The 14,556-nt window shown below is 42.0% G+C and overlaps 1 protein-coding gene across 1 annotated transcript in view; it reads right to left on the bottom strand.

Annotated features, from left to right (window-relative positions):
• Window positions 1-14,556, bottom strand: part of MYO3B (myosin IIIB) — a 443,210-nt gene that overhangs the window by 312,753 nt on the left and 115,901 nt on the right. The window lies entirely within an intron of this gene.

Below are 14,556 nucleotides of genomic sequence, written 5' to 3'. Positions count from 1 at the left end.
TGGCCAGCCTGGGTGAGGGGCTGATGGCTGTTTGCAGGCTGGTCAAGCCCCCCACAGTGGGAACACTCACCCCATGGAGGTTTGGCCAGTCTGGGTGAGGGGCTGATGGGTGTTTGCAGGCTGGCCACACCCCCTTTAGGGTGGAGGGACCCACTGGGGTGCCTGGCCAGTCTGGGTGAGGGGCTGAGAGCCGTTTTCAGGCTGGCCAAGTCCTCCTGGTGACGGAAGTTCCCAGCCTCTCCTTTTTTTCTTTTTTTTTTTTTTATTCTGGGATTTATTTACCTTCTATAATTGAAACTTTGTTGCTTTGAGTGGAGCTCAGAGCTCACCATGGCAGGCGGGAAGCTTGGCTTCCTCCATCATTGGGGCAACCAAGCCTCCTGCTTGCTCCAGCTCCGTGGCTGCCAGCCGCCATCTTGGTTGGGTTAATTTGCATATGGTCCCTCTGATTGGCTAGTGGGCATGACTTAAGGCATAGTGAAGGTATAGTCAATTTGCATGTTTGTCTTTTATTAGTATAGATGGAAGAGCCCATCCCTGTGGCAGCAGAAGGTCCATCTGCTTATATATCCTTCTACCACCCTAAGCCAGAAGCAGGCTAAAATTCATATACCTGGGGGATAGTCAGCATTACCCCAGGAGGAAATTGCCATGGTTAGAACATAAGATCATATGACCCCTCCGCCATCCCATTATTTTCCCAGCCTTTTTTTTATCAGCCTAGGAGAACTACCGCAGACACTGGCTTCAAGCAGGAGTCCAACTCTGGACCGTGAATAGCTTGGAGCCCTCTTAGTCCTTTTATTCATAAGAGCCAAACTCCCAGCCACTACTGCCAGCAGACCCATGACCTTAGTCTAGCTGAATACTTTGCACTTTTTTTTTCTATTCTGATCTGTCAAAATGCTTAGATTTCTTTCCTTTCTAGTAATATATTTTTGGCCTTTCTTTTTCTATGTGGCCTGTCATTGTTACATGTTTGAAAAAATATAAACTTAAAGAGCACACTTGACAGAAAATCTCTCACATCTAAAGGCAAAAATTCTTAATTTCAAATGCATTCAATATCTTCTGCTTATCACTGTCCTAAATTATGTTTCTTTAGGAACACCTATTGGTGAGAAAAATGTCTTAAGCCAGCGGTTCTCAACCTGTGGGTCACGACCCTTTGGGGGTTGAATGACCCTTTCACAGGGGTTGCCTAAGACCATCAGAAAACACATATATAATTACATATTGTTTTTGTGATTAATCACTATGCTTTAATTATGTTCAATTTGTAACAATGAAAATACATCCTGCATATCAGATATTTACATTATGATTCATAACAGTAGCAAAATTACAGTTATGAAGTAGCAACGAAAATAACTTTATGGTTGGGGGTCACCACAACATGAGGAACTGTATTAAAGGGTCGCGGCATTAGGAAGGTTGAGAACCACTGTCTTAAGCTATTAATATATATGACCAAGACTAACATCTGTAATAAGTGCCCCTGCCCTTACTTTATAGGGAGGAAGCAAAGGTTAGGTCCCAGGCTTGCAACTCTCCCACACCTTGATTTTCACCCATTACACCCACATATTCTCCTAAGGCACCTTGGCTAGACAATGTTTACATTAGAAGGAAATTGCCTGCTCTGTAGAATGTCGTGTCACTGGCCATGGTCCTGAAACCATGAGCCACAAGAACGTAACTGTTTCCCCTAATCCTGGGTTCAGAAATGGCCCCTCTTCAACCTTGCTCAGGACTTCTGAACCAGATTATGGGGGAGGTAACGGTGGGAACAGGAAAGGTGATGGGAGGGAGAGTCAGGAAAGAGGGATAGGCAAAGGTTGTTCGGGGAAAATAACCACTGGAATTGCCAGGCGGGATTTGTTTTGACATTATTTTCATGTGTTCAATGAAAAAAGAATGCACATCTAACCATGTAGCTGTCATCACTCACCTTTAACAATCCTAGAATGTTTCTGACAGTTAAAACTTTATTTTTGTTTTGGGAAAGTGTATGTGTGTTAGGGAGAGCATTGGATCACTTTTTCCACCCCCATTCTCTTCCTTAATATTATGTTTGAGGTTAATATTATGAAGAGATTATTCAAAGATCATGAGTCCTAACATCCAACTTCTAACCAGGTCCATCACATGCTGTGTATTATTGTAAGGACATCACCTCCCCCCTAGAATTTTTGGCTCTTCAAAAGGAACCAATGTTCACTGAGCTCCTGCCATGTGCCAGTAACTGTGCCAGGCATTGGGAATACAAAGCTGGAAAGCTACATTTTCTGCTCTTGAGGAACTCAGTTTGAGTGGGAGACAGATGCACAAACAAATATCAGAATGGATTGACCTGCTCCCTTCTCCTCATTATGAAGGTCTATAAAACGCATCATGCTGACATGGAAGTATGAGAGACAGGGCCTCTGAGTCTTCCTGGGGGAGTCAGGGAAGCCCCACTTATTCAATTTTGCTAGAATGTACAGAGAGTATGGAGGCAAGAATGCTACCGCATAGACATACAGAATCCAGATCCTGAATGACCGTGTGTTAAAGAGTTTTGGTGTATCCTATAAGCGATGAAGAGGCACAGCATGACTGTGAATGGAGAATGACTTATGATCTTTGGGGCTATAGAAAGTTTCTGCCGGCTGTTTTATGAAGATGACTTCACTGACTAGTTGTGGAGCCGGGGAAAGTAATATGAAAGCTATTGCTCTAGTTGTAGCACAGAGCTGGATCCTAACCCAGGAGGACTAGAAACATGTGATGGAATATTCTGAACACCCCAAAGGAGCCATATGAAACTACCATCCTAAATGGGGAGAAGATTTGGGAAACCACATGTCCTAGGCTGTAGTCAGCGCTCCCATTTCTAAAGCCTCTGGGTACTTTGGCCCTGGACATCAAGGGGGGCGTATGATTATGTACAAACACTCCTTACTTACATGGGTAAAGGGGGAGGCAAAGGGAGAGCACCTGACATCTCAGCAGGCTGGTCCCCTATGGTACCAGAGACTGACAGGGGAAACTAGAGGAGATAGACTTGGGTCCTCTTCATTCCTCCAGGTGAATGATGGTGATGGGATGGCTGCTGACATTCTGCCCCAAAACCATACACAGACAATAGGGTGCTGAAGGCTTGGGGTGGGGTGTAGGGGTGGGGTGGACTGAAAGGGGTCAATGGGGGGGGGGAAGGGGGACATATGTAATACTTTCAACAATAAGGAATTGTTTTAAAAAACACACACAGTATTATTCAGGCATAAAAAGGAATGAAGTACTAATACATGCTACAACATGAATTAATCTCAAAAATATTATGCTAAGTGAAAGGAGAAACACAAAAGGCCACTATGATTCCATTTATATAAAATATCCAGATTAGGTAAATTCATAAAAGGAAAAGAGACAGAAAGCAGAATGGTGTTTGCTGGTAGCTTCAGGGTAAGGGAGAATAGGGAATAATTGCTTAATGGTATTAATCCTTTGAGGTGATTAAAATATTTTGGAACTAGATGGAAGTAGGTCATTGTACAAGATGTGAATGTACTGAATGCCACTGAATTGGCTCTCTAAAATGGTTAATCTTATGTTGTGTGAATTTCACCTCAGCTAACATACCACAGCACGTGAGCCTCAGAACAGATATTGGACTATGATGCAGACATGGGTTTGAATTCTCGCTTTGCCATTTTCTAGCAGTTCTATCGGTGAGACCTCAGGCTGGTCAGTTAACATCTAAGAAGCCCAGCTTCCTATATGAGTAGTAACCTGCCTCATATGGTTACAATGAGGAGATACTGAACTAATGCAAGTAAAGTGCATTTCAGTGTGTCTGACACATAACAAGCTTTAAATAAATTATACTGTTAATATTATTATCTGTACTCCTGTTGGAGGCAGTCTTCAAGAAGACATGATCACCGGTTGACCTATGAGTTGGACTCAGGCAACTGGAGGCTCCCAACTCCATCTCGTGTCCTTGGACAATGCATTCAGTTTGCCTTCCCTGGTCCAAAAAGCATCCCCAAGGAAACTGAAGGGCTGCGGGAGACTGAAGAAAGGGGCAGACCACTCCAATCTGGTAGGTAGCAGATTTAACAAGCAAGGCAACTTATTTATGAGGCTTGTCCTGGGCTGCCTCAAGATGAGTAGTTTTCCACACCTGCCCGTCAAATCTTAAAAGTGTATCTAAGAGGCCTTAACTGGGTTTAGTCACATATACCATCCCACTAGTCTAAACACCACATTTCTATCTCATGGTCATATCCTTGGGGCAGTTTCAGATTTCACCCAGGGAACTGCCCAGGAGGTGGGGAACCTACAACTCCTCACACAGATAACTCCAAATTTATTCAACTACTTTTATTTTAACTCCCACATATTTTTTAGGCTACACCTAATTTAGTTGAGTGTAAGCTTTCTTTGCTTTCCTTGGCTAAATGAGTTTTTCCTGTACAAAGATTTCCATAAGAGAACTTGGTCATAACTAAAAAGACACATGAACTCTAGGTACACACACGTATAAGCTACCCCAGTTCAGATTCACAGAAGATATCACTAAGTGATCATGACCCTCTATCCTGGAAGGTGATCAGGTGGTCAGTGTGGGGATGCAAGATGGCGGCACCAATTTGCCAATTTCTATTGCAATTTGTTCCTCTCAGAGAGTCGTGTGACCAAGAAATCTTAATGCAGAACATGTATTGGTTCTTGTAGTCCTCAATAAAGACCAGAAAATCATTAATAATTACATAAATATCCCTCTTTTACTATTGGGTGGTAGAAGGAGGAATTTAATATAAACCCTTAACATTTGAGGCATATTTAAACAACAAAAAAGGGAAGAGGGAGGGAAGATAAGGAAGAAGGAAGGAAGGAAGGAAGGAAGGGAGAGAAGGAAAATAGAAAGGAAAGAAAAACACTATTGACTTTATGGTGTAATACAGTGATGGCGAACCTTTTGAGCTCGGCGTGTCAGCATTTTGAAAAACCCTAACTTAACTCTGGTGCCGTGTCACATATAGAAATTTTTTGATCTTTGCAACCATAGTAAAACAAAGACTTATATTTTTGATATTTATTTTATATATTTAAATGCCATTTAACAAAGAAAAATCAACCAAAAAAATGAGTTCGCGTGTCACCTCTGACACGCGTGTCATAGGTTCACCATCACTGGCACTGTAATACTAATACTTGACATGTGATAATGCTGTACCATATTCAAAGGATTTAATGTTTGATCCTTACTGGTAGATAGGTGCATACTGCTATCCTCACCCATAGCTTAGGAAGTGGAGGCTTGGAGATACAATGACTTAAGGTGATGTAACCTTCAAGTCAGGGACTGCATTAGTTTCCTAGGGCTGCCATAAACAAAGTACCATAAACTAAGTGGCTTAAAGAGCAGATGTTTATCGTCTCATATTCTGGAGCCTAGAAGCCTGATATCAAGATTTAAGATTGGTAGACCTATGCTCCCTCAGAAGGTGCTGAGGAAGCACCTATTTCAGGCCTCTCTCCCCCAACTTCTGGTAATTCTTGGCTTGTGGCAGCATAAATCCAATCTTCACATGAGGGTGTGTGTGTGTGTGTGTGTGTGTGTGTGTGTGTGTGTGTGTGTGTCTATGCCCAAATTCCCCCCTTTTATAAAGACACCAGTGACCTCTTCTTAACTAATTACATCTACCATGGCCATATTTCCAAATAAGGCCACATTCTGAAATATTGAGGGTTAGAACTTCAACATATGAAATTTCAGGGGACACAATTCAACCCATAACTTAAAGTGGTCAAAGCCAGGCTTTCTGCATGCGTGTGAGAACTGCTTGAGTGTAAGCGTTTAATCTCTGGGCCTCTCATAAAGGCAAGAATCCCCCTATTATTCACTAAAATATGCCTTTTTAATAAATTTCTTCTTTCAATAAAACATTCAATAGTCCTTCACATCAAAAAATAAATTATGGGATCTTCCACTAACTCACATATGATATGATAGCTATACCATGCATTTGATGAACTTAGGCAGTTCCATATTAAAATACTGGGAGGCTGACAAAATCTGCACACGCACCCAAAAGGAGATGGAAGATCAAGAGACGCTATGATGATGATTCATTACATTTAAAATTGCTGTTATAAATTCTGAATCCATTAAAAAAAATCCAGCCCTTTCCTCATTAGTGCCAAAGGGCTATGTCTGTTATTTTTATCCCTGCCAGAAACCATCAGTGGGCTGGAAGAATGTAGTAATGGTGACATGAGCCTTCATTTCCATTTTTAATTAAAATTTTGATTGACCCAGAGCCAGATTTTCTTCCATAGCAGAGCCTGTGGAAACTCCACAGTGGAAACTGAAGTGGCCAGAGAATGCAGGCACCGGCAGGAACCTGGGGGCTTAGCATCAAACCAGAAGAACACTGCACTTCTTGGGAGAAGACCTGGCCACCTTGACCTTATTTGTTTGCTTCTACCTTAACCTTGCTTTCCCATTCCCCTGTGCCACAGATCAGCTGCAGTGGGGATCATGACCGTCCCTCCTTAAGATCCACTTCTGTTGTGACTCATCACCCTATGTGCCCGCTCTACTGCTCTCCTCACGTCTCTGTTGATGGCACTACTATTGTGCGTTATAATACTCATCATCACTCATATTTGTTGAGCTCTCAGTCTGTTTTTCACTTAATCTTGAAACGATCTACAAAACAGCATGATTGCAGACTGCTACCTGGCTATACACTCTCCACTATACTTAGGGATAGAGCCCTGATACTGACCTAGGCCCATGGCTGCCATGAGAAGACTACATTTCTTTGGTTCCTTTATAGTTAGATGTGGCCGTGTGATTAAGTTGTAGCTGAGGCTATGTTGTATGAAATTGCCAGAAAGTCTTCGTAGAGTAAGGAAACTTTCATTTCTCTCCCCTTCCTTCTGCCTATAATAAGCATGTAATTGTTGGAGCTACACCAGCCATGTTGGCCCATGAGGTAACCTTGAGAACGGAAATTACACTAAATTGGGCAGCACGAGGACAAGAAGCTGGGTGGCTGCTATGTGCCTTGCCATACCAGCAGTCCATGGGTGGTCTAACTCCAAGCTTATTTTATGTGAGAGGAAAATAAAAGTCTACCTTGTGTAAGCCGCCCTTATTTGGAATTTTCCAGCACAGCAGACTTAACCTTAATCCCACCTGGTTATAAATATCAGTGTTCCCATTTTACTGACAAGGAAACTGAGGCACAGAAAAGGTAAGTAACTTGTTGTTTAAGGTACAAAGTCTAAGTGGCATTGCTGGAATACGATCTGACTTCAGGTCCTGTGCTCTTCATTTCCCCAATATATAGTCTCTAAAAAGACCTATTCCCATGCTGAAAATACTGGCCTCATGCTTAACACTTCCCTCTCTATAGCGCCTGTCCCCTCCCATAGTTAGTTACCAAGCACTGTGGGTTCTGCCTTCCAGGTCCTGGCATCCATTCCCCCTCCCACTGCTCCTTCCCCTGGAGAAACCTGTGGCAGGCTGACAGCAGGCAGAGGCACTCAGCCTAGACAAGGTATGCCCTGGGATAGGTGGGCGAGGTAGGGCTGTTAACAGGGAGTCTGCACTCCAGGCATTGCTTCTGTTTTGATTACTGCTAAAGATGATTCTCTAAGGGTGAGTTTGAGGGGGCAGTGTGTTGTGTTGAGAAGGGAGTAAAAGAGTCTCTCTCTCTCTCTCTCTCTCTCTCTCTCTCTCTGTGTGTGTGTGTGTGTGTGTGTGTGGTCTGAGCCGTGAAAATTAGTGAGTAGTCTAAATAAAGGGAAGGTGAATAGCAGACTGAATTATTCCAGAAGTATCAAGGATGAGAAGGTCATTGACACCTCCTTTTTTATCTGAACATAAGGTCTCACATGTTTATTATTGAACCTACAAGTGCAGAAGCATAGAAATGTGGACAAAAAGGGGGCCACATTTTGACAAGCTCAGAGGAGGCCTCCATGGTGGACCTTACATACTCTGAGACCGAGAGTAACCACATAGGATGGTCTGAAATGAAAACTTCCTAACTAAAAGCGAGTCATGGCAGGTGGTCATGTCCTAGGCTGGTGTCTTCCCTGACAAAGCTCAATCTTTACCTTAACTGAGCCTGTCTATTGTCTTTTTGCATCTACAATAACATACCTTTGGAATGTCAGGGTAATTTCCTTTCCCAGACCCCAGAACACAATCACTGTACCTGAGCCCACAGATTCCCTCATTGTTACTTTTATCGTGTTAATTGTTAACTGTTAACTATCCTCTACCGACCAAGGTAACTCTATAAAGCAGGTATTCTCAGTCCCAATCTGACAAATGAGGATCCAGGGTCAGGGAGGTTAAATATCTCCCCCCGGGTTGCACAGTGAGTGGGGGACACAGCTGGATGCACACAGGGCTCTGCCACAGCTGCCTCTGCTTGATGAAGAGTCTGGGAGGGGCGGAGGACAGGCTGTGGGCAGACGTGAGTCACCCTCCCACCCCCAGCCACGCACAGACAGCGTAGAGCTCACCATCACTTCTGGTTACTTCATCTGCAGACACTTTGATTTACATTATAAAATTCAAGTATGATTTTTTTTAAAGAAAGAAGAGCCAGTATGGGGTAAATGTTACAGAATAGCATTTAGACTAAGCCTACCTGAAAGTCACCTAACATAATGTGCCACAAGCACTAATATGAAATCTATGGCATATGCTACAGATCTGGTCTCTCACAAGATCTCAAACCAGCATTTGTTGGGAAATAAACAGAATATGCTGCTAGCGTCTGGATTACCCACTTTGCTATGCCTCTTACTATGCATTTTGGATGAGCCTAAAACCCTCATGGCCATGGTTCCTAGGACAGCAGTACATTCCAGGTTTATGTGGACACTGCGCTGCGTTTCAAACTTCAAGACACAGAGAGCCACTTCTTGGTTTACACCATGATAAAGTCAGATTTCATTGGCTCGGTTGATAAGCGGGGGATAAATTAGGTCAAATTGGGCTCTTGGTGTCTTTAGGTCATCTGTTAGGTCATCTGAATCAGATGCTCTTCAGGGAGATATAACCTTGAAATACACAGCTTTATTTGTTTTCATGAAGGTGGAAAAAATCCTAATTTTTCAAAATAAGAAAAAAGTTGGGTTGCCTTAATAGGTATAGTGATCAATATATGTTGAGGGGAGAGGAGAATTGGGGGGCTTTTTAATTTGAATTTTTTTTTTTTTTGGCTTCTCCATGAGTTTGTATTAATTCACTAATTCCCTGTAGCTCAAGAGATGCTAATTAATTCAAGAAGCCATAATAGCTAATCATTGGCTAACTAAATCTAAAATGGAGAGTCTGTCACTGGAGATACCGCTGCTCATTTGAATTAAAATTGCCAATTGTGAAGTAATGCAAATAAAGGTTATTGTATCCTTCTACGCCAGAAAGTATTAACCCTTTGCAAGGCTGCCTTGAGAATACAACAGGACTTAAAAAGCCAAAAATATTTGTGAAACTTAATCAATCACAAGTTAGAATATTTATCATTCCAAGTGTGCTGCTCATTGACATCATAACTCCATGTCAGTTAAGCTGCTTTGAAACACAAAATGGACAACGGCAAAGGGCTGACAGTTGTTGCCTTGACGGGGATACAATCAATGTCAACAAAACAACCACTTCCAAATGGTTACTTTTATAAACATTCAAGCCAAAAAAAAAAAAAAAAAAGCAAATATTCCAGGTTTCAGTTTCAATTTTAAAGGAATAAATTTATGCAAATATGCATTCATTTTAGTAGTTTGCAGCTCAGAGTGATCTCACCTTGTTAATGCTCAGTGCAACTGCTTGTAGCTATTTGAATGTCATTTGGAGGTGATACTGTTTTAATAATCTGGTTATTATTTAACAGAAAAGAAGTGAAGGGAAGACTAGAAAATATAGGCATGCCATTTCTACAGCTTTGCTAATTTTACGTTCTCCAAGTCTGTTCCCTGCTGACCAACAGGGGAAGGGACTAGACAAAGGCAGTTTGGATGCGTGCCCCGTAAAGTCTGAGTGACATGGGAAGGTGTTTACCTTTCTGTCAGTCACACCTGGGAATAGGTCATTGGCCAGAATAGGTGTGACTGCTGCAAGGCTTGAAACCTGAATATTTAAACTTCTCAACAAAGAAAATAAATGCTCTTGGCTCTTGGCCCTCTTGGACCCCTGTTGCACCTCCTGCATTCACCCACAGTCACGTGGGCCCATACAACGGACTATGGATTTTAACTCATCGGATGCTGAACTACACCTGGTTGCAGCATGGAGAGGAAACTCTGGACGCTGGCTTTGCTTTGCTGAACCCACAGCTGCCCCTCTTTCAGGACTGATTTAAGGGAAATGGGACATTGAGGAAGGTACTTAACTGAGGAAGGTACTTCCATGCCAATAAAAAACATTCATTCTCCGGTGCAAATCTTAGAAAATTCATTTTCTAAAATTATTGTAAGAATCCCACTCCCAGGAGTGAGGAGGGAATTTGGCTCTCCAGTAACATAGGGATAGCAAAGACCACCTCAATATTTCATGAATAAAAGTCAAGGCTTGGCCACAATGCTAACGTTAGGAAATAGACACACCTGCACACTTAGTCCATCAAGCCAGCCAACTCAGGCAAGCACAGTTTGTAAGGGCAACCATATAGTTCAAGTCATCACTAAGTCCAAGGCTGAGCAGCCACAGTGTTCTTGATGGCTTTGCCCTTGACTAGGAGGAATCCGTCTTTATTGTCTCACTAATCATCAGCTCAAGGGCCATTAATGATAAAGTCCTAAATCTAATTTCTAATAAAACCCCAAAAGTTTTAGAGACAAAATGAAAGAGCATATTTCACAGATACCCTTTGACCAATGGTTGGGAAGTATTTCTGTAGTTTAGACCTGAAATTAGTTTGAACTTAAAAAAAAAGTGACAGCTATTAAAAGGAAGGTGAATTTGGCAAGGAAAAATTATTGTTACCTTATCAAGAGGCTACTTCTGAACGGAGCATCCTGACAAAACAGAAGTCTGGCTGGGACTTGAACCAGATAAACTTGTTATGCAAATAGCTTTAGCCACAGGGGAAAGGGCTGATAATGAAATCACTACAAAGCCAACCACACATTATAGAAGTGACAAAAAACATTGGGCAGGGTCTTAGCATATGGATAAAAAAAAAAGTGCAGACTTTATGTGAGCATCATGTTTAATTTATCATAACTAAGCTGTCAGGAGTCATGCTTTGATAAATGCATAACTAACACATATAAATGAGTCAATTATCACTAATGACCAAAGGTTCAGAACCAAACAGGCTAATGTTTCTTTACTATTTTTTTTCTCAACCCCCAAACAGGTTTACTAATAGGATTTCAGACCTTCTTAAAATCTCTCCTGTCTCCAAATTAAGAAGGCTGGAAACAGATCTGAAAAATATTAGGCCACATCTCAGCACTCATGTCGCCCCTCCCCTTCTCTCTCACCCCAAGCAAACATATCAGTCAGTAGTCAGGATATTGAAAGTTTTTAAGCTGTTAAGGAATTCCTAGTCCTGTTTACTCTTTAGAAAGAACCAGCTCACTTTAAATACAATGCACCACAGATTAGTCTATGAACTGAAGCAATTATCTGGATAATTCAAGCTAAAAACTCTTTTCCTAAAATTACCAGATAATCATCTTTCTCACCCCAGGCCCACCAATAATGAAAAACTTATAATAGCCCTAACCGGTTTGGCTCAGTGGATAGAGTGTCGGCCTGCGGACTGAAGGGTCCCGGGTTTGGTTCCAGTCAAGGGCATGTACCTTGGTTGCGGGCACATCCCCAGTGGGGGGTGTGCGGGAGGCAGCTGATCGATGTTTCTAACTCTCTATCCCTCTCCCTTCCTCTCTGTAAAAAAATCAATAATATATATATATTTTTTTAAAAAGCTTATAATATGAAGATTTTTTTTAAAGTCAGGTGTGTGTGTGTTTATTGATTTGAGAGAGAGAGGAAGAGAGAGGAATAGAGAGAGAGAAACATCGATGATGAAAGAGAAACATAAGTGGGCAGCCTCCTGCATTGAGCCCAAAACCCTGGCGGGAATCGAACCAGTCACCTCTTAGTTCATGGGTCAATGCTCATCTACTGAGCCACACCAGCCGGGCTAATCTGAATATCTTAATCCTCCATCCTTCTTTCTTGTTCCTCCCAATATGAGCAAAATATGTATAAAAACAAACCAAGGCTCTCTTTAAATAGACATTTCTAACCCAGTGAGTATCTCTGTTTATATTTAATTAGAGATTTGAATAAATAGAATGAAATAGCAAAGTTAAATAACATTTGGTAGGCTGAGCAATGGCAGCCTAGGGTAGGTAGGCTCATCTATAAAACCAGAGGATATTATTTGGGAATAATGGGCAGGTTTCTACCTAAAAAGATAAAACACAATAAATTAGTCCCTAATCTCAAGAATTACAGTCCCAAAAATCAGGTAAAAGGAGAATTTGTGGTTGAGGAATCTAAGATGTAATGGGGAAAATAGGATTGGCTGGCTGAGGTCAGGAAAGCATTCATGAATGCCTATAGCAGCGGTTCTCAACCTGTGGGTCGCGACCCCTTTGGGGTCGAATGACCCTTTCACAGGGGTCGCCTAAGACCATCAGAAAACACATATATAATTACATATTGTTTTTGTGATTAATCACTATGCTTTAATTATGTTCAATTTGTAACAATGAAATTGGGGGTCACCACAACATGAGGAATTGTATTAAAGTGTCTCGGCATTAGGAAGGTTGAGAACCACTGGCCTATAGTATGTAATATTTTCTCTAATAAAACCAATAAAAAGAACTTGTAAAAAAAAAAGAGAAGATTGATGACTTTTTTTCATATCTTAAATTAGTAGTAAAGCACACAATCACTTAATTTCTATTTATTTTCCTTGGTTCATTAGAACTTTTCCAGACTCTCCCTCCCCTGCAGTTTCAACAGTTGTCTTCTGTGTTTAGTCCTCCGTTCTAGGATCAAGACTCCTCTAAATCTACAGCAAGTCAGAATGAGTGCATCTGGAATTCTCAGAGTTAGGAAAAACATAAGCAGATTTAAGTGGGCATATAAAAGGGTTTTCCATAAAGAAAAATCAATGGTTGAAAGAGATTTCTATCCTGTGATTAACCCTGAAAGTCCCACCCCATCATCAAGTACATACCTTTATTCCCAAATCCATCCAAATAATGCCATCTTGGCTTACCACCAACATTTTCTTGAAAAAGTATACAGAAGCCAAACTTTGGTGAGTCAAGTCACATTTTAGAGGCATCATGAGACCTTGGTACAGGAAGGCATATTTGTGAATATGTAATGGGTTTTTCTAGGCCAACAGTTTAGAGAAGGTCAATCAAGGGCATCTCTGTGCAGCAGTGGAGTGAAAAGGAAAACTCTGGATCCAGGCTTTGCCAGCAAAATCATTGGAACCTTAGCGACCAGATTTCTCTCCCTGGGCTGATCAGAAATGTGTTCCCAGCCACCAAGGTGCCAGTTCCCTCTACCTCCTCCTTTGGTTCCCAAATCTCAGGAGGTGGCTCATCCTCTGCTCCTATGTGAGCATCATCCCTCCTGCTACATCTGTTGTTCCTCTTAACATCACGCTTGACTTGTGACTACTGTACTCTGCAGTCATTGCAGGAACATCAGAGTGGGGACAGAAGGGGGAAGGAAATAGCCTCCATCCCTGGTCTTGAACTTAGGGTCATATTTCAACCTGGCCCTACTTGGTAGAGTTCTTGGAGTTCCTTACTGCTCCTCTCTCCTGAAGAAGATGGCACAAATCCAGGAGGGACTGGACAAGGGACCCTGAATTATGTTACATTTGAAAGGAAAGTGAACTGCTCTTTATATGAAACCCTTGGGGCCAAATATGTTTTGGAATTTAGAATTTTTATCAAATTTTAGAAAAGTGAACCAGTGCATTTACTGTATGTTATATAACATCCCCAGCAGGATCTGGGGCAGTACACTGTAATCAAACACATTAATATATCTGCAGCAATTCACATGAATATTCACACTGAGTGAGATAAATAACGACTATAAATAACTCGACTTCCGTGTCGGTCACGTGTTGCCATCAAATCAGTTCACGTCAGGTCAGGGCTTGCAGCTAAATGATTCAAGTAGAAAAACCTTTCATTTTTCAGAGCTCTTTGGAGTTTGGAATTGTGGACAAGGGACTGTTGATCTGTACTGTGACTGATTAAGGAAGACGATCAAGAGACCCAGTTTGCTTCATGGCCCTGCCTCTTTGTGGCAGCATGCAGACATGTTAGAGAAATTTGTATTGACCCTTCCCTACTGTTTTTTCCAGCTATTTTGGTCACTTCTTTTTCCTTCCATGACCTCTGAACACTTTGTCCGATATGCTAGTCACTGAGGGCGCCTCTTTCCAGATCCTGTGCCTGGTCTCACTTCCTGCCCCCACCGTTCACCAGGCCCCTGGCTAAGGGTCCCCGCCAGCACACCGAGCATCTTCCCCAGACTGGGGCCCAGCA

The sequence above is a fragment of the Myotis brandtii genome, unplaced genomic scaffold (assembly GCF_000412655.1).
Source record: "Myotis brandtii unplaced genomic scaffold, ASM41265v1 scaffold112, whole genome shotgun sequence".
Taxonomy (NCBI): domain Eukaryota; kingdom Metazoa; phylum Chordata; class Mammalia; order Chiroptera; family Vespertilionidae; genus Myotis; species Myotis brandtii.
The sequence above is the reverse complement of the archived record's forward strand: the minus strand, read 5'-3'. Positions and strand labels throughout refer to the sequence as shown.